We start from the raw sequence: 11,321 nt of genomic DNA on the forward strand, positions 1-11,321 counted from the left end.
GAAAAAAATAAGATATGAAGGCTAGATCCAGAATTTCCAGTATTACTGGGGAAATGAGGCAATATATAGTAGGCACTATCTCATGAAGTAATTGCTAAAATTCCCCCAAACAAAGTAAGACAATATTTACAATATTCTGTCAAACTTTAAACAGGATAAATTCTACAGACCAAACACTGACCTATCACAATGAAATTTCAGAACATGGAAGAAGAAATTGAAAATTAAAGAGACCCATTACACAAAGAATCTAAAGAAACCAAATTTATTGAAACAGAGATCAGACTGGTAGTTCCCAGAGGCCAGGAGTAAGGGGTGGGGGGGGATTGGATAATGGTGGTCAAAAGGTTAAAAACTTCCAGTCATTAGTTCTAGGGGTAATTTTAAAATATTAACTTGGCAAATTAGATGAAATGGACAAATTTCTTAAAAAAACACTGATTACCAAAACTGATACAAGAAGAAATAGAAAGTCCGAACAATCTCTCTCTGTTAAAATGATTGAATTTATTAATTAAAAATCTTCCCAGAAAGAAAAGTCCAAGCCCAGATAACTTTATTGACAAATTCTACCTAACATTTGGGAGCAGTATCAATTATATATGAACTCTTTCAAAAAATAGAAGAGGTGAGAATATATCCCAGTTCATTTTATGAAGCTATCATTACCCTGATAGCAAAAGAATAATAATAAGATATTACAAGAAAACTATATACAAATATCCTTCAGGAAATAAACACAAAACTTCTTAACAGAAATGGAAGTAGGTTTGTGACTTAGAGACAACAGGATGCTGGCCTTCAGGACTTTAATTCTGATAAGAGTGACATACTACAGCAAGGATAATTAGAGGCTTTTCATCTAACTGGAAAGAAATTCCAGAAGCAACTACCATCCAGCTGCAGTGTTGGTGATGACTCTCCAACCAGCCTATCCCTAAAGAAAGACGCTGGCTCTTCTCTGTTGCCAACTTTCCCTAGGTTCAGCCAATTGTTTAATTTGACATGCTAGGTGGCTGGTTAGCTCGGCTGGTTAGAGCATCGTGCTGATAATTTGACATTCTAGGTTTTGATCAGTTCTGCAAACTACCCAAAAGTCTTTCAATAAATTCACTTCTGCTAAATTTAGCAACCAAGAACCTGAACAATAAATTCACCCCGCTACAGTTCTCAAAATCAAGAAACTGGAGCTGTGGAGAAATTGGTATCCAGGAGTAACGTGCACAGACTCTCAGGTTCATGGAAGGAATTTAGGTTTGGAAATCTGACCTCACTGGGATGAAGCCTGTAAAAAATTTTTTGGTATTCAAGGATAGTAATCTAGCATAACAGCTAATTAAATTGATCACCTATGGCCATCAGAAATGAGGAACTCATTGAATGTAAGGCATGGAGGAGAGAGACTATTCAAAATGTTTTCAGGGCTCTCTGTCTCCTCTCTCAGCTCTCAGCTTCAAGATTATAATCTATTCATAAAGATTTCCAGAAAGCCATGATCAGCTTGAGTTTCACAAGGATTTAAGACTTGAAGTGACTGAAAAAAAAAAAAAGAGCCCTTCTCTCCCTCTCTCTCTCCTCCCTCTACTAGCATTTATACAAATCTCTGTCCAAAAAAAATTCTAGTCATGCCTAGGACATATGTTCACCTGTGGATCATCAAAGTGTCCATTGATACATGATCTTCTGAATGGCTACACTGTATCTTGTGCCTACTTCCATGGCAGAGAAGACAGGGTCTTTTGATCAGCAGCCATACCTAATTCATATGGGGTAAGAGAAAAATTGTTCTCAAAATGAAGGAATGTTGGACAGACAGAAGAAATGTTAGAGGTGACCACCACAGAGGGAAAGGGCAGAGGTGAAGAAGAGACAAGAGCTGACCTGTTGAACTAAATCTGCTGTGAGAAAATTGAAGAGGGAACTAGATAGTAAGGTAGGAGGAACTAATTTTAGATCAGAGGAGGGATGCATGATCTTTTATACTCTGTATATGTACTAAGCTGCCTCAAATCCTTAACTAATTATAATATCTATAACATAAATAAGAGTACTGGGGCCTTGTGTCCTTGAAAATAAACCATTCTAAGTATCTAGCATCTTGGTAGCTTGCACACTTGCTGATCAACAGTTACTGTGACAATTATGAATACTACTAATGAAATTTGTCATCACTGAACATGAACCCAAGTGATGCTCCTGTGGCCCACTCCCTTAAATATTTTGCATAATCCTTGCGCCAGGATACAATCAGGTAGGCTTTATAGATTAAAAGCCACATGCACTGGGGCTAAGGATGCAGATTTGGAAACAGTAGACCCGAATTTCCATCTTGGCTACATCACTTGCCACTTATGGGACCCTAGGAAAGTCACTCAGTGTTTAATTTATGTAAAATAGTCCACAGAGGGCCTAGAACATGGTTCGATCTCAGTGATAAGTGTTCCCTGTTGTTAGTACCATGGTCCTAGAACTTTGCAGCCAGTTCACTTAAAATATCTCACAGCTTTCCATCATTCTGATTCTTTTCTAATTCCAGCTGGAATTAGTGAGGTTTCACTGTCCATTATAAAGCATAAAGTATAAATATTGAAAACAGGTACATGTAAGTAACCAACTACTGTGCTTTTTTTTTTTTAAGCAAAACATCCTCTAGATATCCCCCACCCAAAAACCCTCCCCAGCCAGCCCCATTGAGAATGGCAGCTAAAAATCCCTCACAACTTCCGGGACTCCTCGCTATACTGAAAGAATTCAGCCATATGTCTGTTGTCCAGTCAAAAACTTGGTAGTTCGCACTTCTAAGAGCATGTTTTCTAAACATCTCTGGTAAATGGAGATTTTGACTTTATGCCCGGGACACCCTGAGAGCTGCTCCTGCAGAAGAAGAAAAAAAAAAAACTAATAGGATAATAAATCCCAAGTCCTTTTTCCCCCACTCCGAACAAGAGTTGTTTTAGTTAAGCCGGGCTTCGCTTTCCTCTGGACGCTGCCCGCGTGCTCGTCAGACCATTGTGTTTAATACAGGACTTTTGACTCAGCCATCATTACTCACACTTTACTGATTTTACTTTAAACACTGCTGGCTAACACGACAATTTATCACGACTGTTTTCCCTAGCAGTGGGGGGATAATTTATTTCCCCGCTGAAGGGTTTGATATTTATTAGCGCGGCCGCCCGGCTGCTCAGCGGAGATGCACACTCCAGGGGACGCGGAGATGCACACTCCAGGGGACGCGCCGCAGCTCCGGCCCCAGGCCTGCTCCATCCTCTCTGCTCCAGCTCACCCACTCCTCCTGGGCAGGACCCACTGGCACCCCAGGGCACAGAGGACAGTAACTCGGGAAGAGGAAGCGGGGTGCTCCCCTCCATCCTGAAGGGGATGCCCGCAGTGGTGGAGGGGTGAGGTGAGCCGAGCCTTCAAGCCTGGAGACTTGAGGACCGAGCCCAGAAATGCAGGCATCTGCCGAGGAGGACTCGCTGGAGGGTGGCCGCCCAGTGCCCCCAGCAGAAGAGATGGCAAAGAGATCCTCAGGTAAGGTGGGTTTGGACTGAGAAGTGGAGCGTCCCAGGCCTCTAAGACTGGTGGGAAACAACCCCTACACCACCCAGCAGACAGCACCTCTGCAGGGCAGTCACCGGTGCTTGGCAAGGGCAGTTTCTAGCAATAAGTTTATTGTAGCGGCAAATGAGTAACTGGAAGAAAAGAACAAGAACTTGGATTTATTGTGTGCCTACTGTGCACCTGGCACCATGCTAGGCTTACATGCATCGTTTCATCATCTTGGCAATAATCCCAAGGAGGATGATAATCATGATGAGGATGCCCTAGGATGCGTGTTGGTATCCAGGGGGCTTTGGAAGGTCATGTAAATTGCCTACTCGTCTACAGCCAGTACATGGGAGAGCCAGTGAACACACACAGATCTGTCTGACCAAAGGGCCATGTCCTGCTGCTGAATGAAAGGTTCTGGAAAGCTCACCAGAGGGCCTCGGTGCAGGGCCTGGAGTTCCCGCCACCAGAGCTACCCTTTCACTTAGGGTGCTATCTCTAACGACGTATCTTATCTAGGGGACATGGCTATAAAATCCATTAGCACTTGGGCCACATTAGTCAGGACTTACTGGATGATTTTCTTTTCCAGAATACTGGGGATGAGTCACAACACAGTTAAACCCTGATGTTTCAAGTTGAGCAAACTCCTGGGGGTGAGAGTGTGGTGAGTGTCTTAGTGAATGCTGTTGAGGGAGGGGAGGTCGCGCTGACACACAGCAGTGTGAACACACACCTAGAGGAGGAAACATGGAAGAAAAATGTCAATGGACTAAAAAGGGACACATGCCCCTATCACAGTAGATGCGCTAAGCTTCGAGTACTGGGAGCCTAGAAGTTTCCCAACATTTGTGGTGTGCTAGGCCCTGTGCTGGAATAAAGGTCACAAAACGAGATAAGATACAAGCCCCCATCCCAAGGGTTTGTTATCTATTTCCCCTGAAACTTTGAGAAAATTCCTAGGATGTCAGAAAAAAAAAAAAAAATTCATAAAAGAGACTTGGGATAAAAAGGTGGGTCATAAAGTTTCCCTCCTCCTGGTCCTCTGTGGAGACACTCAGGAGAGCAGCACCTGCCCAGGTATAGGTAAAGCCCACCCACCCAGAGCAGCCTTGTGGTGAAGAGGGAGGCTTTCAGACCCAATCAGTCCTCAGACCTGCTGGCTGCTATAACCTGCCTCACTCCTTAAGGGGCCTTCTGGACGAGACGACGGATGGGTGAGGGAAGAGGGAATTTCACTCCCCTCCACAGCCTGTCCGACACCAGCACTAATACCTGGATGGAGTCCCCCCTCTCGTTGGTCAACCCCACTTTCTCTGTTGCTATCCCTGAGGTAAAACCTTTCCCTGATGCCTCTCACCCAACCGCCGCACACCCCAGCCTGGGTTACGTAACGTCGCCGTCAAGACATGAGGTAGGGAAACATGCCTCCACTTGAGACACAAACTCCTCAGAAAACAAATTCCCTGAGGGAGAAACTGTGAGAACTTCAAAGGAGGCTTATTTAGGACTCCCAGGGAGCGGAGACTGACATCAGTCTGAAGGCCGAGCAACAGATAGCGTCCAAAGGCCGCCATGATTGCGTCACCGGGGAAAGAAGTTGCGGCCTGGCCTCGCCCGGCTTGACCAGCGGTTGATCAGGGCCCCCGGCTCCAGGCCTCCCCCTCTGGCCAATCGCGGGAGGGCCCAGCTCATTGTTTTGTTGAGTCCATCATGAAACAAAATTCTTTCCAGAGCCTTGATTAACCTTCTTAAAACTCATAAAAGTCAAAGTATTTCAGCCTGTTCGAATGTCTCCATATTCTTCTAGATATTTGTGGTTGAGGACATTTTTGCTGTCAGTTTTCAATTAGTAAAGAGATGTGGCAAAAAGAAAAGGAAGGCAAATTAGAATTAGAAAGCATCGCTTTTTAAAAAACTCTGTGAGAGACTGTGACGTGTAAATGCCTAGGCCCCAGGAAGGGCAGGTGAGGTAGAAAGAAGACCCTCATCCTTTTCATGTTCCAGGAAACATGTCATAGGCTGGCCTGTGGGATGCGTGGTTACAATTACATGATATCATATGAGGCGTTTTATTCTTGTCACAGAGAACCTTGCTTATGCATGGCTGTATTTATTAGGACCATTTCTATTTCCTGGCTTGTGTGTGGTCATGGGCCGCATGTTATCCATTAATGATGGAAAGCTGACCCTGGTATGCCTTGGGTTTGTTGAACAGTTCGGTAGGATCCAGCAGAGCTCATGGCATTTTTGCCAAAGCTCTCTCCCCAGTCCCTCTCTTCCCTTAATTGTAAAACTCATGTGCATTTAAACAAAAAATCTCATCCGTCTGTTTTTGATTCATTTACACCTAACTCATCAAATCTCCTTCTGTCTGGGCTGTCATGTCCCACAGGTTCTGCACTGGTGTGCCATATCAAACCCTTCTTCCCTGACTATCGAAAAGTCTGGTTTAGCCAAGAGATGATATGCTCCACTCCCTGGGGTTGGAGGAGTGCAGCCAGTGGGGTGGGGGTAAGAAGAAAGATGTTCCAAATTCTAAACCCCCAAGAGCTGCCATCCACTGTGGGTTTAACAAAATATCTCCTTTCATTCATAGTACTGACTTGACTGAATTGTTATTGTTATGATGTGCAAATGAAAACGTGTGTGTTTGTGAGTATGTGTGTGTGTGTGTGTATACATTGGCTGTGGTTAAACGTTTTGTGGCATTAATTCAGACCTGTGGTGGGCTTCTTTTCTCTGTAATCAGACTGACTGGCTGACTCCGAGAGTGAGGATCTGGACTGAATTCCTCCTATGACTTCCACTGTGCTGGGTTTTATCCACCTGTCAACCAGGAGCAGAAAAATGAGAAGCAAGAGCTCGCAGTAACAGGAGGAAGAACTCCGGTTCTGGGAGTTCTCCCAGCATTCTCCTGTCTGGGCAGATTTCTTCCCAGATGAGGAGAGGGCACACAGATGACCACAGGACAGATCCACTCTCAGCACAGACAGGTAGGGCACTGCAGCTATGCTGGATACAGCATCATGTCAGTTACCCAGAACCTCGTCAGATGAAAGCCACAAAAAGGACAGGGCCACCTAAGGCTGCCCCACAGCCCAGATAAGAACCACGTGAAATGAAAAGTGACAGGTAGGGCCGTCGACATCTAAACTCTATCAAACACAAAACTTGCTTTAAAAACAAAACCTTTTGAAATCTTGATTATTATTCATCATTCTGCTACTTCTGATGATATGCAGGGTGACGGCTTCAATTGCTTCTACTAATCTCATTTCTGTTTAGAAAAATTTCTTTCCATATAAGCTTGGATTATCTTATTTCTTCATAGTTTGAGGTTTTTTATTTATTTTTTAATTGCAGGATAATTGCTTTACAGAATTTTGTTGTTTTCTGCCAAATATCAACATGTATCAGTCCAGGTGCACATATGTCCTTTCCCTCTTGAACCTCCCTCTCTTCATAGTTTTTTGATTAAGTCACGTGGACAGGTTAAAAAATTGAATACAAAGTTACATTCATGGAGTGATGTGGAATATTTGGACTTACACGTTAGAGTTCCTAAGGAGAGACTTGTGAAAATCAAGTGCAACACTATCTGCTAGCTTAATAAACAGACCCTGAGGTTAAATAAGGAAAAGAACTTCATTCTAGAAACAGTTCTCAACTGTGGTGTAATGTCATGCTAGTGCCTCACAATCAGTTGTGAGATGCGTTACGAGTGATCTGTTGCTAAAAATACTTAAAGTACTGACGTTCGTGAATGATTCACTTTTAAATAAAACTTAAAAGTAGCCTCGAGGTTATCCTTAAGACCATGTCACTTTAAATCACCAGATTTCCAGATACACTTTATTGAGTTGGAGAGAAAGAGTTTGTGTTACCTCGAGGACCCCTGGAATTGAACAGACAGACACAAGAGGCACACGCTGGGGAATGTGTCCTGGACATAAACATCATCCGTCACATATGTTGTGGCAGAAAACAGTTGGAAATCACTCCCTTCACAGTCTCAGTACATGTCATGGTCAGAATTGTATGGCTCTTTGTCACTTGTTAACATGTAGGGATTCCATTCCACTATTCCTTTTTATCCCTGAATATTATGTAAAACAAGCTTACACTCAGAAAGAGATATTCAAGAGTTTCAATGACCAAAGCAATCAGTGTTCCTGTACAGCATGATCTTATAGTGAAGCAAGTTTAGTGAACAGCACTGACATTAATTCCATTTTTCTCTGCCTCTTTCTCCCTCCCTGCCTCTGTGTGTGTGTGTGTGTGTGTGCGCGCAAGTGTGCGTGCTTGATTGATTGTTTCATTGCTTAGTGTATAAAAAGAGTTACTGGTTCTATGAACCACAAGCACAGCCATGTCTAAGATCTGCCTTTTAGCGATGGCCCTAGATGAAGTGCTAATGAGGTCAGTGTCAGGGCTCCATGTTCAGTCTGGGTACTGAGATTATTCCACTTTATAATAAGCCATAGCCTCAGGGACTCTTAAGCCCCACCCCTCCCCCAGCCTTTAGTCGGTATCTCCCAAATACATACTATGTTCACAATCAAAAAATCAAACCTGAAATTTGATGTGGGTCACTGAGAACTCAATGCAACTCAAACTCTTAAAAAATGCCTTTTAAAAAAGTACCTGCTACCAACAAGATAAAGGAAATCTTTCTGCAGTGGCATGTTAATAATTCCCAAGCTCTAGATAGCTGTGTAAATTCACGTGTAGTCCCAGGGCATACTATGCACCCAGATGAGGAAAGGGATCATACAGTTTTTGCAGGCCAATTGGCAGGCCAGTTCATGTTTCTTGCAGCACGCACTCATTTCCTGTGTTCTTTACTATTTTCTGACCTTAATACAGAGGCTATACTTTTAGATTTGGTCAATTCCTTAGGCGATATACACTGGGCAGTAGAAACTCTGAAATCGCCCTTTCCTCTTTTCACCTACAACCATTAGTAAAGAAAAATACAAGTTAAGTTAAGGTTGACTTAGAGTCCCAGATATATCAGTCGGCTGTTTTAGGTGAATTTCGCTTTGTCTTTCATGCTCCCCAGTCTGCCTTCTCCTACCCATCCACCACCTTAACCATCAACTACCACTTCCTTCTCTCTCTCTCTCATGTTATTACCAATTTCATGGTTTATCAGTTCAAAGGCTTTCAAGTGCTAGTAGCAGAAATCCAACTGACTTGAAGCATCAGTTATGTTGGCTCAAAATCCAGAGGTAGAGAGGTTCTATTTGTGATACATTCAGGGCTCCATTTTCTATGAGTCTCTGCCCTCTGCCACCTGTTAGCCTTATCCTGAATCTCACCTCACCTCCAGCCATCAGATGTCAGCCAGCAGCAGAAGGTTGACATCCTTCCTTATTTGTCTCCCTTGAAAGATGAAGCTGGCTTTTGTCCCATTCTCTTAAGGACAAGGGAAAACTTTCCCTGAAGCCTCCAACAACCCTCTCATGTACAAGAATTAGGTCATTTGCCCATTCACAAAGCATTTGCTGACAAGTAGATTAGCTTCCTTTAATTGGCCAGGATTAATCAGGTCTCATGGACATGAGTTTGAGTAGGCTCCAGGAGTTGGTGATGGACAGGGAAGCCTGGCGTGCTACAGTCCATGGGGTCGCAAAGAGTCGGACATGACTGAGCTACTGAACTGAACTGAACTGAATCGGGTCTCACCTCTGAAGCTGGAAATGGGATAACTTCCCCCAACATCATATGAACAAAACTGAGATATCATTGTGAATAAAGGAGAGAATGGATGCTGGCTAGAGGCAATCAGCAAAGTCCCTAAGAGATATTTGATGCTTTCCACATTAAGTTCTGCATCCATTCCCTTTACTTGTTTAGACGATGCATTGATATAACTGATAAACAAGAATTAATTAACTGTGAAGCTCTGCTCTGTTGCCTTTTTGGATCATGGAGGATCCAGAGAGCTTTGTTTGACTTGTGTGCGCCACATCTGAAGGGTACTGTGGTGCTTTGGGACCCTCCTCTTGGGCAGCAGTTACATAATCAAGTAACAACCAAGCCTGAAGCTTGCCGGAACTTAAGCTCCCTTCCTAGAGAAGTGGCCAGCTCTACATTCCCATGTCGCAAAGCTCTCAGAATTCTGCATGCAAACTCCTCACTCCTGGTATTTCAAAGTGCTGGCTATTCCTCAGTCGGGGAAGGCAACTGGGCAGGGAGCAGGCACAACGGCTCACATTTTCCTCCTCATGATCATTTTTCCATTGACTCAAGTAGCAGCTGCTTTTTGGAGGGCCATGTATGCTTCTGATGACACAGACTGTTTCCAAACTCTGAAGTGGTCATCTTCAGATTGGCCAGAGTGATATAATCTCTTTGGAATCAGACTTCTGTTGCCCTGACTGCCCTTGTGATGCTAAAATAGGGCCTCGGGTTGAAGAACCATTCATTAACATGTAGACATAGCAGTTTCTTCCAAGCAAAAGAAGAAAGGAACCTAGATCGTTATCGTTAATCCTTTGCTGTTGGCTGGTCCAGAGCTGCCCTGATTCAGCTGATTCATTCCTTATGTTCATATCCTATAAGGTTCCAGAACCTCCTCTCCGTCACCTCAGCCACATGTCCCTCTGCAGCTTCAAGTCTGTACTCTGAAACCTTCTTGCCTTGTTCACAGCTCTTTCCTGACTGCCCTAATCTGCCACCTCAGCCAACTCCAACCCTCTTTCCTTTACTTTGCCCCCAAGGAGTGTTTCAGTGCTACTATTATTGGATTTCTGACTTTCGCATGAGCTAGTCCTCATTCCAGCTCTACTATTTCAGTCTGAAATTCCGTTCAGAGTACATTGTATTGTACCATTGAAGATACCACACAGAGCGGGTGTAAATGTGGCCTCCATCAATTACTACATGAACTTAAACACATTTTTACACCTCTCATCACACAGTCAGTGGGTATTTATTAAGGTCAGCCACACGACAGGCACTGTGCTAAGCTCTAAGACAGTTGCTGCATCTATTTTTTTTAAAGAGCATAAATAATAAAATGCATCGTAAAGGGTTATCACAAGGATTAGATGAGATAATATATGCCAGAGGCATAGGAAACATTCACGAATGGTGACCAGTGTAACTATGATCATTAGTGAGAAAGCACCTGGTCCATCTGCAACTCCCTATGATACTACCCTTCAAAGGAATTTGGGAATTCCTGTTTCTTCTGCATTCATTCCAACTTGTCACCCTTCCAGGATATCCCCCAGCTATATATTGGGCAGCACTTAGAGTGGGTCTGTTGTTGATATCAACCCAACCGTGTTCCCACACACAGTGCTTGCTGCAGGCCAGGGTGCCTGGGCCTGCTCCCAGTGGGAGACAGTCAGAAGACACGAGGCTTACCCGTCCCAGGCTCAAACCTCCAGGGCTGTGTCCCTGGTCTGCCCCGGAGTGTGAATGGTGCACTCGAGTAAGGGGTGCACATGTCTCTAGCCATAAATGTTGCATGATTGTTATAAACCATGAGGCCTGGTAACACCAGCGGCAGCTTATCAGGTTTCCAATGTACCACATTCTTCCAGATTTCCAGATGCTCTTTTCTTTCTCTCTCTCAGCCCCACTCCATCCCTATTCATATTCTAAAGCGTCCCAGATTGCTTACTGCAACCTAACAATTTGAAAGTAAGTGGAATAAAACTTCAGGAGGGGAAAACCAGCTGGAAGTTTCTATTTAAGGAGAAAGAGGAGTGGAAAATTACCACATGCCTCATGGTGCCATGCGGCTCTCAGAC

General features: G+C 43.9%; 2 long non-coding RNA genes across 2 annotated transcripts; one reads left to right on the plus strand and one right to left on the minus strand.

Moving 5' to 3' along the window:
• Nucleotides 1-792: 792 nt before the first annotated feature.
• Nucleotides 793-5,156, minus strand: LOC145509066 (uncharacterized). Its single transcript, XR_014055841.1, has 3 exons — nucleotides 4,981-5,156; nucleotides 4,125-4,288; nucleotides 793-2,874 (listed from the first exon to the last, which is right to left on the minus strand). It is a non-coding gene; the product is annotated as an uncharacterized LOC145509066 (long non-coding RNA).
• On the plus strand, nucleotides 4,752-8,209 carry LOC145509067 (uncharacterized). The gene is made up of 2 exons (XR_014055842.1): nucleotides 4,752-4,966; nucleotides 6,305-8,209. It is a non-coding gene; the product is annotated as an uncharacterized LOC145509067 (long non-coding RNA).
• The last annotated feature ends 3,112 nt before the right edge of the window (nucleotides 8,210-11,321 follow it).

Source organism: Giraffa tippelskirchi, chromosome 6 (genome assembly GCF_054371585.1).
Source record: "Giraffa tippelskirchi isolate mGirTip1 chromosome 6, T2T-mGirTip1v1.2.pri, whole genome shotgun sequence".
In the NCBI taxonomy this organism is placed as follows: Eukaryota; Metazoa; Chordata; class Mammalia; order Artiodactyla; family Giraffidae; genus Giraffa; species Giraffa tippelskirchi.